This window comes from Coffea eugenioides, chromosome 11 (assembly GCF_003713205.1).
Source record: "Coffea eugenioides isolate CCC68of chromosome 11, Ceug_1.0, whole genome shotgun sequence".
NCBI classification, from domain to species: Eukaryota; Viridiplantae; Streptophyta; class Magnoliopsida; order Gentianales; family Rubiaceae; genus Coffea; species Coffea eugenioides.
The window spans coordinates 35,844,639-35,858,214 of NC_040045.1; the positions used below are offsets into that span (position 1 = coordinate 35,844,639).

At 38.8% G+C, this 13,576-nt stretch overlaps 1 non-coding gene across 1 annotated transcript; it reads right to left on the reverse strand.

Moving 5' to 3' along the window:
* LOC113754603 lies at positions 1–103 on the reverse strand. Its single transcript, XR_003465284.1, has one exon. It is a non-coding gene; the product is annotated as a small nucleolar RNA snoR103 (small nucleolar RNA).
* Positions 104–13,576: the final 13,473 nt, after the last annotated feature.

A 13,576-nucleotide genomic window follows, 5' to 3' on the forward strand; every position in this document is an offset into this window, starting at 1 on the left:
TCATGTATGTAGGGCAATTTATGGGCTACAAGATACTCGTTAAACACCCACCTGAAGCCTACTCATGTTATCTCCATATTTACAGCAGATACACATCTTAAATGCACTACCAAGAATTAGGAACATTTTAATCAGTTCCCTCACAGGCTCGGCAAGGGTAACTACATACAATGATATATCAATAGCAATACACGCTGTTGAGAAACAAAAGCTGTGTGGTTTTATCCAGCAAAGAAAGCAGAGGAATTACAGAGGGGCATACCATAATTAGCACCCCAAGAATGTTTTCAGAAAAGAATCGAGTACCCAAACCAAATTGTCTGAGGAGAAAACACTGATTTTGAGGAATGAAAAAAATAAGTTGAGAACAGCGGGATGACTTGATTGTTTCCAAAATTTATTAAACATGTCTTATTGAAGCAAACAGAACACAATTTGCATGAAGCTCTTGATAGGAAACAAACGATGAATTTTCAATCAAAATCACAATAACAAGAAGACGGAACTAAATAAGAGCAACCTACGTTGTAAAAATTTGAAGAATTGGTCGCGCTAATAGAGGAGCTATCTTTTTCCTCTGGTATTATTAGCAATACTCATTCAAAGGACTTGAAGAAATAGTGCAAGTTGCTTTTGATTAGCAAATAGTCAGAAGGAGAGAGAGAGGGTACCCTTGGGGTATGGCTTGGAGACGGGCCTTGCGCTTTTTGGCAGCCAAAGCTTCATAGTCGTGCTCCAGGCGCTGGAATTGTTCGTAAGGCTGGAGCCCAGATGCGTCCTCTTTGGCAAAAGCCAGAGGATCCATGTCATCACTGAACCTGAATTTATACCCTTCTTCCTCTTCATCCTCATCATCATCATCTTCTTCTTCAATATTAGCCATAGTGTTAGCAGTTGTGCCTTCTCCTTCATCATCGACTTCATGTTCTTCTTCCAATTGTGATTCCAATTCCATAGGATGCTCATCTGCATGGAACTCACTGCTGCTACCTACAACCCCAGCACCCTCGCCCTCCTCCATTCTGCTCTCCACCCAAGCGCTAATTGAACTCTGCAAAGGAAAAGCCAAAAGCCTTAGGGTCCGTTTGGTTGGACTGAAAATATCTTTCATATCGAAGTCATTTTCCTGGAAAATCACTTCCTTCTCCATAATATTCTGGTGTTTGGTTACTTAGTGAAAATATTTTCCAAATTCCTTTTTTTCATAATTTTCTGGTATTTGGTTTGTCAGTGAAAATATTTTCTAACTTCCTTTTTTAGTATTTGTTGATATGTTGCAATATTTCCTATTCTCAAAACATTCCTCTCATTACAAGTTGTTTTTAGTTTCTATCCATTATAATCATATTATCATTTTTAGTACGAATCAATTGAACTTGTAAATAATCACAATGAATTAGCTCATAATTTGAATCGTATAATGATTCATTATTCAACAGTTATTCTTTTAAGCTAAGAACCTCAGTGCTAATGAACTCCTATAACTACCAGAAAGCAGCTTAAAATTTCAATAAATAAAGATATTTCAACCAAATGTTTTAGCCAAATGGAAACTGCAGGTCATATTATCCAAAAGAAACGTATATCAGAATATTAAAGAAAAATGACATAAACCACCAACAGATCAGTGCATAGGCTAAGTATCAACAAAAAGACACCTGCAGCACTGCAAAGGGATGAAATAAGTCAAAAAGTAAAACAAAAGAGACAACACTCAAGATTTTAACAACACAATAGCACATAACAGAAATCAGATAAGCATCTACAATCTATCTCACATCATAGCTCTCCCTTCTTCTCCCTAGTTCCTTCACACCCCCTCAACATCCCTCTAATGTAGTCATCATCTCTAAACTTGCTCTCTCAAATAAATTCATGGCAATAAACGATGCTTGCTGCCATCACATGGTAGAGAAATTGTATCATTTGTCTTCTGCTTGAGACCTGATCAAGTACTCTTGACACTTTTTCCAAAAAAAGAAGACATTAATGGAGCAACAGACACGTGTCCAGAGAGCAATGGATCCAAATTCAAATCAGATTTGTCAACCTGAAAGTATGGGCAACTTCATACAACCTGTAGAACCTAGCTATAAGTTGACCAACAGAATTACTACTCGCGCAATGAAGTGTAACAAACACACAAGAGTTTTCCTAACAAAATAAAGCAATTATATGTATTATCACTGAGACTACATCAACGAGTAATTCATTTATTAATCACAGCAGGAAAAGGATTTAATATAGTAAGCTATATGACAATTGTCATAGACTATTATGAGTTCATAAATACATGCTTATAACAGGAGTTTCATTCCTTACAGTTGCAATATTAACCTCCAATTGCACCTTCAACCCCGTTTACCTGCATGCTAAGAAGATCAACAATAATAGCATCAAAATCACTGGGTCAAGACTTGTCAAGCAATTCGGCACATAGCTTGAAGTTAACACAGATTAAAAAAAAAAAGACAGAGAAAAATAATTGAATACTACCAGTAAGAGAATCACTCCACTTTGAATTATAATGAAAGGAATGACAAATGAATATATTTTGGAAGCACACGTGATGTTGGAGGTTATATCAAAAAGCTACAAATTTTTGTTAGGATGATTTTCATGATTACATGACCATATAAATGTATTTTCACAAAAATTGATTCTGTCCCTACCCTTGACTTGATCTTTAATTCGTGAAACAGAGTTAAGGCTTCTGGGATCCCTTCTGATGAGAAAGTGAAGTTTGCATATGCAATCAACATAAGAAAGCTAGTCAAACCACCACTACCAGCAGGATACTGGGGAATTCTGACCAAGGCTGAAGACCATGTCGATCAACCGATATATAAAACAGCAGAATTGATCAACAAGAGCAAATACAATGTATCTGATGAATATGTTCGATCATTTATCGATTTTCAGGAGCTAAATTATCATGAAGGGACCACAGTAGGAGCAAAGGTGAGTGGAATTTCTGATTGGAGACACTTAGGCCATCCACAGTGGACTTTGGTTGGGGAGGTCCTGTTACAATTTTTCCTCTGTCAAGAAACCTACTTGGAAGCGTTGAGCCCCGTTTCTTTTTGCCCTATTCTTCAGCAAATGAAGGGGAAAAGGATGGTTGTAAACTTTCTGTGTGTTTGCAAGAACATGCTGTTTCAGGTTTCAAAGAAGACATGAATAAGTTGAAGAATTTAGAGCCTGGATTCCTTTGAATGAAGGGTTTCTTGTTATCTTTGTCTATGTTCCCGTCAAATTGAAGAGGTTTCAACTTGGTGAAATTGGCAAACCTTATAAGGGTCTTTGGACAAATGACCTTTTGCCTCAACATTTTCATTTGGTCCCGCAAATAAATGGGGAGTTGAAGGCGAACAATTTTTAGTGTATGTCTAGTTATAAAATCAAAGTCAACTGGCTAAATACTCTCTCTGCAATTAACATTAGATCAACATAATGCAAATTTTACAAGTAAAAGCTACTCGCATGTATGGCTACGGGACTGAAATCCTGATATCATACCAATTAAGAAACGTGTTGATGACACAGGATTTGGGTCAGTAAAGTATTGAGAGAAGCAATCAAACAACCAGAAAGACAGTCAAAATTGCAAGTTCAAGTTCCCAATAGGTAAAAGCCACAGAAATTAGTAATCAGATTCCAAGAATCATAAAACCCCCAAAACTCAGCAGCCAAATTTGTGACGACCCCACCTCCCCCTAAGGTGTACCAAAGGGTTTGGCGGACCGCCTGCCCAACTCTCGTCAGGACTCACTCACAACCTCGCGCGAATCACGTACATACGCATCCATGAACCATAAATAACATCCACGATTCAAGCTTATAATATACATGGATAGGAAATAGGGTACAAAGTCTCGATATACTCAAACTAGTTCAAAGCGTATACAATCCAAGTACAAAACAAGCCATTCGAGGAATAGCGCGAGTACAAGTCAAAATTCAAAATAAAATCAAGAACAACTAGACTACGCTAGTCTTTACATATCTCACCCTCGCTCGTACCCCTGAAAGGAAAACAAATGGAGTGGAATGAGCTAAAAGCCCAGTGAGGTTCCAAATAGCAAATTGACCATTATTTATAAGTACAAGTTTTCGATATAGCAAAGTAACGAGCATGAAGAGTTCATAAATGTGAGCAATAACACGTCAAGTAGCAATCTTAAAATGAGCGAGTGTAAAAGTTTTTCAGAAGAAACAATAATCCAATAAGCAATAGTCGTTCCAAAGTATAAGGATACGGAGGACTCTCAAGAGCCAAATTCCCATTGCAACCAGGAGCTTGATCACGTAATAGTTGACACTCCGTCAACTTTCAAGTAAATAACCAATCCAGTAGAACACCACTTACACTACTCTCCGTCCACCATTCACACCCCCTACTGGGCCCAAAATCCTCAATAAACACGGGTGATAATACTCGAGTATACCTGGGACTGGTCAAGGGATTCACCCTACGACGTTGCGTCCAACAAGAGATTAGGGACTGGTCGAGGAGTTCATCCAACGACGTTGCGTCCAACAAGAGATTAGGGACTAGTCGAGGAATTCATCCAACGACGTTGCGTCCAACAAGAGATTACCAGGTCAGGGTAAGAGTCCTTTCCACCCTTAAGGTGTAGTACACTCCCCTGCCTAGTGATTAACACGTGCAAGCAGGTATTGATGAAAACATTTCAAGCAAGTCACCACTAGAACGGCTAGTGTGATAAAGTACACACCTGCCCTAGCAATTCACGCATTTGACATGTAATCATATTGGTCACGTATCAAGTATAAGTATCAAGTTCAATTCGGTATTTGAAAGCACTCACCAAAAGATATAGTGCCTTTACTGGTCACTTTCAGGTTATACTCCGCGTTCGGAGTCCAAATCTGCGATAAAACTCAGTTTGAGAACTTTGAAACATGACTAAGATTCGAAACTTAGACGTTTCGTTCAATAAAAATCAAGAAATTGGAATTCACTTGGAGAGTAGTCGTGAAACACTTGCTCGCTTTTTAAACAATAAAACTTTGTAACATTTATACTTGGAAATGCCATGCGAGTCGAAAGTACAAGGAAAACATACTTCGAGCAATCATTATTTCATTTTTCAAGGGTACAAGTTCGGCCAAGTCCTTACTTATATACCTCGGAACAAGAAGACTCAAGTACCCTAGATGGTTCAAGTGATATTCATATCAACTCTACCCAAGTCGCAAGGGTATTTTTATAGTCCTCGAGCGTAAATTTGGGCAGCATGCCCATTGTGTTTACCAAATTTCCAGCCATTTAGGCTTCAATCCTTACTCAATCCAACCCAACATCATCCATATCATAATCTCAGTTCATTAGCCATTCCATAGGCTCAAAATAACATAAGAACAAAATTTAAGCTAATATCAAGTACGAAAAAACAACTTAACCCAAGACAGATTTGACGGGTTTTGCGAAATTAACATATCCGAGGCTACGTTTATCGGATTGATATGCAGCTTATACCATTTCGAAGCTAAGACGAGGGCCTACAACTTTCATGAAGAGCACTTAGTCTAATTTTCAATGTAACCTGATCAAATTCTCAATTCACATAACCTGGTTTCAAGTATTCGGCTAATCAACCGCACTGCACTTAAATGACCATATCTCAGTCTACCGAGGTCCGTTTAAGGCGTTCTTGGTGGCGTTACAAAGCTAAGACAGGGAACTAAAACTTTCATGTTTTGGGAAAAGACTAAAACTGAACGGATTACAGTGAATAAACACCATCAAATTGACTAAACTATCCACGCGGCATTCTGGAAAATAACCTAAAACAGCAAGGGTATTTTCATCTTTTCACAAGCTACGTTGCTCCGATTGAGCTGAAATTTTATAGGCACCTATAAAATACCATTCTCTACAACTTTCATGTTTTGACATAAGGCCAATTCGGCCTCTAACATGGAGCTACAAAACCGGACAGAAAAGAGGGGAAAAATTTTCCAGATTCTGGAAATTTTTTTGTAATCAACGGAACTTTCTCAATTTTCTTGTTCTAATCACTACCAAAACACCTTATACAACCTTAATTGCAATATACAAGCATCATACAACAAATTGGGCAGAAATTCCTCAAGCCCTAGTTCATCATATAAAAGGGGAAAACTTCCAAATTCATCACACCCACTTGCATAATCATGAAATCAAGCCAAAACTTAAGCTAAAACACATCTTAAAGCAAGATTCAAAGCAACAAAGATCATGATCAAATGTTGGTACCTCCAAAGCAAGGCTTGGTAGAGTGATCCTTCACCCCCTTTGATATTTCTTGGTTCCTCAAGCTTCCCAACTCACACTTAGTACTTTAATCGGTTTAGAATTGGATTTGTTACTTGGGTTGAAGCAAATCAAGAAGGAAATGGAGTGTTTCCTTTAGTGTTTTTCTTCTCTCTCTCTCTCGGCTCCTTAGCAGAAAAATGAAGGAAAAATGGAGCTTAGTTGTCTTATAAGGAAGTAAGAGGATTAGAGCTAATTGTGACCACAATTTTGGTCAACACTTGGCCTAATCTTGTCCACAAAATTTTTCTCTTTCTTTCCTTGCATTTGAGCCACAATTTTGGTCAAGATATAATCATGAGGGGGAAGATATTTTGCTCAATTAGTAATGAGCTTGTATGGTAAGAAAGTGGTGGTCAAGTGGTGCGTTCAAACCGTAGTGCGCGGGACCCGCCGGTTCTCGCCGTTTTTCTTAAAAACACATGTACTAGGGTTTTTACTTACTATTCAGTAACCTTATCTCATTGCTCCTAATCACATATTATTTCTCACTTAAAAGTCACTTTTAATCACCAAATTGATCCTTGGTCAGTACCGAAAATTCATCCGGCGAAAAATCGCGAAAACCATAATTTGCCCCAATCTTGAAAACGAAGAGTGAAACCCTACTTTCTAGGCTCATTTGCACTTATTATGGAATAATTGGATAGTAGGGCTTTAATAAATAATAATTGCCAAATAAAAGGGAATTTTTAAGAAAACGTGAGGAATTTTCCAATTCCAGTGATTAAACATTAGGGTTTCTAGTCTTTTAAAACAAAATTAGGTTTTAAATCAAACCCAAAGAAATACACTTTAATATTTTCTTCACAAACAACCTCCTAATATTTGGGATGTTACAATCTCCCCTCCTTAAATGAATTTCGCCCTCGAAATTCCAACGGGTACTAAGAGTCCTTCAAAGTCAGTCAGGTACTAGAAATCACTCCAATCCCTTCTATATGACCTTATCATTTAGTAAAGAGCTAAGAAATAACCAAATAGAACATGCAAAAAGGACTCAATTCACATAAATAGCCCTGAGTTGAAAGTAAAGTCTCAGATATTCGAAAAATTTAGAACATGACTTAGCCTCAAGTCGAAAATTTCTCAAGTTGAAAATTTTACCCCTGGCGGTGCTTGGAAACACAACAGGCAAAGCCTCACCAGAGAGTTTTAGTTCAACCGCTACAGAGGAGTAGTAGCTGGTCTACAGCCACACAAATACGAATAAGTTCAAAAGCAAGGTCAAAGCAGGGTTCAAACATATAAGTTCAAAAGTAGATTCAATTACTTCAAGCTCAAGAAACACAGGTACGAATAAGAACTCAGTCGACTAGCCTATACCCAGCAATTCACATTCTCAAACAGTCACCGAATTCAATTCCACATATAGGTCATATTACTCATGTCCATTACATGTACGTAAGAGCACACTCGCCAAAACAAATTCAAGTCCCAAATGAGCTCATTGTAGTCTGTCTCAGACAGTTCAAGTATTGCAAACCCCTTTGATCAGTCCAATAACAAGGTTAAATATTAGAATCATCCACGCTTTAACCTTTTCCATCAAAACTCACCTCAAGTGCAATCAAGATACAGACCCTTATTCTAACGCTCTTCACTATGTGATACCCAAGTACAAGAATCCACAATAGGACAATTCACAACTCGAGTCGGCCGGTCCCAAGAGTAAATCATCCATATTAGATATTCCTACCTGGCATAACTAACTAAGGTCTCCAACAATAGACAATTGTTCCACACTTAAAAAGTCAATCCCCACAGTCCGAGAACCCTCTCCCGGCACGAGTTCAATAGGAGCTCTGATACCATCTGTGACGACCCCACCTCCCCCTAAGGTGTACCAAAGGGTTTGGCGGACCGCCTGCCCAGCTCTCGCCAGGACTCACTCACAACCTCGCGCGAATCATGTACATACGCATCCATGAACCATAAATAACATCCATGATTCAAGCTTATAATATACATGGATAGGAAATAGGGTACAAAGTCTCGATATACTCAAACTAGTTCAAAGCGTATACAATCCAAGTACAAAACAAGCCATTCGAGGAATAGCGCGAGTACAAGTCAAAATTCAAAAGAAAATCAAGAACAACTAGACTACGCTAGTCTTTACACATCTCACCCTCGCTCGTACCCCTGAAAGGAAAACAAATGGAGTGGAATGAGCTAAAAGCCCAGTGAGGTTCCAAATAGCAAATTGACCATTATTTATAAGTACAAGTTTTCGATATAGCAAAGTAACGAGCATGAAGAGTTCATAAATGTGAGCAATAACACGTCAAGTAGCAATCTTAAAATGAGCGAGTGTAAAAGTTTTTCAGAAGAAACAATAATCCAATAAGCAATAGTCGTTCCAAAGTATAAGGATACGGAGGACTCTCAAGAGCCAAATTCCCATTGCAACCAGGAGCTTGATCACGTAATAGTTGACACTCCGTCAACTTTCAAGTAAATAACCAATCCAGTAGAACACCACTTACACTACTCTCCGTCCACCATTCACACCCCCTACTGGGCCCAAAATCCTCAATAAACACGGGTGATAATACTCGAGTATACCTGGGACTGGTCAAGGGATTCACCCTACGACGTTGCGTCCAACAAGAGATTAGGGACTGGTCGAGGAGTTCATCCAACGACGTTGCGTCCAACAAGAGATTAGGGACTAGTCGAGGAATTCATCCAACGACGTTGCGTCCAACAAGAGATTACCAGGTCAGGGTAAGAGTCCTTTCCACCCTTAAGGTGTAGTACACTCCCCTGCCTAGTGATTAACACGTGCAAGCAGGTATTGATGAAAACATTTCAAGCAAGTCACCACTAGAACGGCTAGTGTGATAAAGTACACACCTGCCCTAGCAATTCACGCATTTGACATGTAATCATATTGGTCACGTATCAAGTATAAGTATCAAGTTCAATTCGGTATTTGAAAGCACTCACCAAAAGATATAGTGCCTTTACTGGTCACTTTCAGGTTATACTCCGGGTTCGGAGTCCAAATCTGCGATAAAACTGAGTTTGAGAACTTTGAAACATGACTACGATTCGAAACTTAGACGTTTCGTTCAATAAAAATCAAGAAATTGGAATTCACTTGGAGAGTAGTCGTGAAACACTTGCTCGCTTTTTAAACAATAAAACTTTGTAACATTTATACTTGAAAATGCCATGCGAGTCGAAAGTACAAGGAAAACATACTTCGAGCAATCATTATTTCATTTTTCAAGGGTACAAGTTCGGCCAAATCCTTACTTATATACCTCGGAACAAGAAGACTCAAGTACCCTAGATGGTTCAAGTGATATTAATATCAACTCTACCCAAGTCGCAAGGGTATTTTTATAGTCCACGAGCGTAAATTTGGGCAGCATGCCCATTGTGTTTACCAAATTTCCAGCCATTTAGGCTTCAATCCTTACTCAATCCAACCCAACATCATCCATATCATAATCTCAGTTCATTAGCCATTCCATAGGCTCAAAATAACGTAAGAACAAAATTTAAGCTAATATCAAGTACGAAAAGACAACTTAACCCAAGACAGATTTGACGGGTTTTACGAAATTAACATATCCGAGGCTACGTTTATCGGATTGATATGCAGCTTATACCATTTCGAAGCTAAGACGAGGGCCTACAACTTTCATGAAGAGAACTTAGTCTAATTTTCAATGTAACCTGATCAAATTCTCAATTCACATAACCTGGTTTCAAGTATTCGGCTAATCAACCGCACTGTACTTAAATGACCATATCTCAGTCTACCGAGGTCCGTTTAAGGCGTTCTTGGTGGAGTTACAAAGCTAAGACAGGGAACTAAAACTTTCATGTTTTGGGAAAAGACTAAAACTGAACGGATTACAGTGAATAAACACCATCAAATTGACTAAACTATCCACGCGGCATTCTGGAAAATAACCTAAAACAGCAAGGGTATTTTCATCTTTTCACAAGCTACGTTGCTCCGATTGAGCTGAAATTTTATAGGCACCTATAAAATACCATTCTCTACAACTTTTATGTTTTGACATAAGGCCAATTCGGCCTCTAACATGGAGCTACAAAACCGGACAGAAAAGAGGGGAAAAATTTTCCAGATTCTGGAAATGTTTTTGTAATCAACGGAACTTTCTCAATTTTCTTGTTCTAATCACTACCAAAACACCTTATACAACCTTAATTGCAATATACAAGCATCATACAACAAATTGGGCAGAAATTCCTCAAGCCCTAGTTCATCATATAAAAGGGGAAAACTTCCAAATTCATCACACCCACTTGCATAATCATGAAATCAAGCCAAAACTTAAGCTAAAACACATCTTAAAGCAAGATTCAAAGCAACAAAGATCATGATCAAATGTTGGTACCTCCAAAGCAAGGCTTGGTAGAGTGATCCTTCACCCCCTTTGATATTTCTTGGTTCCTCAAGCTTCCCAACTCACACTTAGTACTTTAATCGGTTTAGAATTGGATTTGTTACTTGGGTTGAAGCAAATCAAGAAGGAAATGGAGTGTTTCCCTTAGTGTTTTTCTTCTCTCTCTCTCTCGGCTCCTTAGCAGAAAAATGAAGGAAAAATGGAGCTTAGTTGTCTTATAAGGAAGTAAGAGGATTAGAGCTAATTGTGACCACAATTTTGGTCAACACTTGGCCTAATCTTGTCCACAAAATTTTTCTCTTTCTTTCCTTGCATTTGAGCCACAATTTTGGTCAAGATATAATCATGAGGAGGAAGATATTTTGCTCAATTAGTAATGAGCTTGTATGGTAAGAAAGTGGTGGTCAAGTGGTGCGTTCAAACCGTAGTGCGCGGGACCCGCCGGTTCTCGCCGTTTTTCTTAAAAACACATGTACTAGGGTTTTTACTTACTATTCAGTAACCTTATCTCATTGCTCCTAATCACATATTATTTCTCACTTAAAAGTCACTTTTAATCACCAAATTGATCCTTGGTCAGTACCGAAAATTCATCCGGCGAAAAATCGCGAAAACCATAATTTGCCCCAATCTTGAAAACGAAGAGTGAAACCCTACTTTCTAGGCTCATTTGCACTTATTATGGAATAATTGGATAGTAGGGCTTTAATAAATAATAATTGCCAAATAAAAGGGAATTTTTAAGAAAACGTGAGGAATTTTCCAATTCCAGTGATTAAACATTAGGGTTTCTAGTCTTTTAAAACAAAATTAGGTTTTAAATCAAACCCAAAGAAATACACTTTAATATTTTCTTCACAAACAACCTCCTAATATTTGGGATGTTACAATCTCCCCTCCTTAAATGAATTTCGCCCTCGAAATTCCAACGGGTACTAAGAGTCCTTCAAAGTCAGTCAGGTACTAGAAATCACTCCAATCCCTTCTATATGACCTTATCATTTAGTAAAGAGCTAAGAAATAACCAAATAGAACATGCAAAAAGGACTCAATTCACATAAATAGCCCTGAGTTGAAAGTAAAGTCTCAGATATTCGAAAAATTTAGAACATGACTTAGCCTCAAGTCGAAAATTTCTCAAGTTGAAAATTTTACCCCTGGCGGTGCTTGGAAACACAACAGGCAAAGCCTCACCAGAGAGTTTTAGTTCAACCGCTACAGAGGAGTAGTAGCTGGTCTACAGCCACACAAATACGAATAAGTTCAAAAGCAAGGTCAAAGCAGGGTTCAAACATATAAGTTCAAAAGTAGATTCAATTACTTCAAGCTCAAGAAACACAGGTACGAATAAGAACTCAGTCGACTAGCCTATACCCAGCAATTCACATTCTCAAACAGTCACCGAATTCAATTCCACATATAGGTCATATTACTCATGTCCATTACATGTACGTAAGAGCACACTCGCCAAAACAAATTCAAGTCCCAAATGAGCTCATTGTAGTCTGTCTCAGACAGTTCAAGTATTGCAAACCCCTTTGATCAGTCCAATAACAAGGTTAAATATTAGAATCATCCACGCTTTAACCTTTTCCATCAAAACTCACCTCAAGTGCAATCAAGATACAGACCCTTATTCTAACGCTCTTCACTATGTGATACCCAAGTACAAGAATCCACAATAGGACAATTCACAACTCGAGTCGGCCGGTCCCAAGAGTAAATCATCCATATTAGATATTCCTACCTGGCATAACTAACTAAGGTCTCCAACAATAGACAATTGTTCCACACTTAAAAAGTCAATCCCCACAGTCCGAGAACCCTCTCCCGGCACGAGTTCAATAGGAGCTCTGATACCATCTGTGACGACCCCACCTCCCCCTAAGGTGTACCAAAGGGTTTGGCGGACCGCCTGCCCAGCTCTCGCCAGGACTCACTCACAACCTCGCGCGAATCATGTACATACGCATCCATGAACCATAAATAACATCCATGATTCAAGCTTATAATATACATGGATAGGAAATAGGGTACAAAGTCTCGATATACTCAAACTAGTTCAAAGCGTATACAATCCAAGTACAAAACAAGCCATTCGAGGAATAGCGCGAGTACAAGTCAAAATTCAAAAGAAAATCAAGAACAACTAGACTACGCTAGTCTTTACACATCTCACCCTCGCTCGTACCCCTGAAAGGAAAACAAATGGAGTGGAATGAGCTAAAAGCCCAGTGAGGTTCCAAATAGCAAATTGACCATTATTTATAAGTACAAGTTTTCGATATAGCAAAGTAACGAGCATGAAGAGTTCATAAATGTGAGCAATAACACGTCAAGTAGCAATCTTAAAATGAGCGAGTGTAAAAGTTTTTCAGAAGAAACAATAATCCAATAAGCAATAGTCGTTCCAAAGTATAAGGATACGGAGGACTCTCAAGAGCCAAATTCCCATTGCAACCAGGAGCTTGATCACGTAATAGTTGACACTCCGTCAACTTTCAAGTAAATAACCAATCCAGTAGAACACCACTTACACTACTCTCCGTCCACCATTCACACCCCCTACTGGGCCCAAAATCATCAATAAACACGGGTGATAATACTCGAGTATACCTGGGACTGGTCCAGGGATTCACCCTACGACGTTGCGTCCAACAAGAGATTAGGGACTAGTCGAGGAGTTCATCCAACGACGTTGCGTCCAACAAGAGATTAGGGACTAGTCGAGGAATTCATCCAACGACGTTGCGTCCAACAAGAGATTACCAGGTCAGGGTAAGAGTCCTTTCCACCCTTAAGGTGTAGTACACTCCCCTGCCTAGTGATTAACACGTGCAAGCAGGTATTCATGAAAACATTTCAA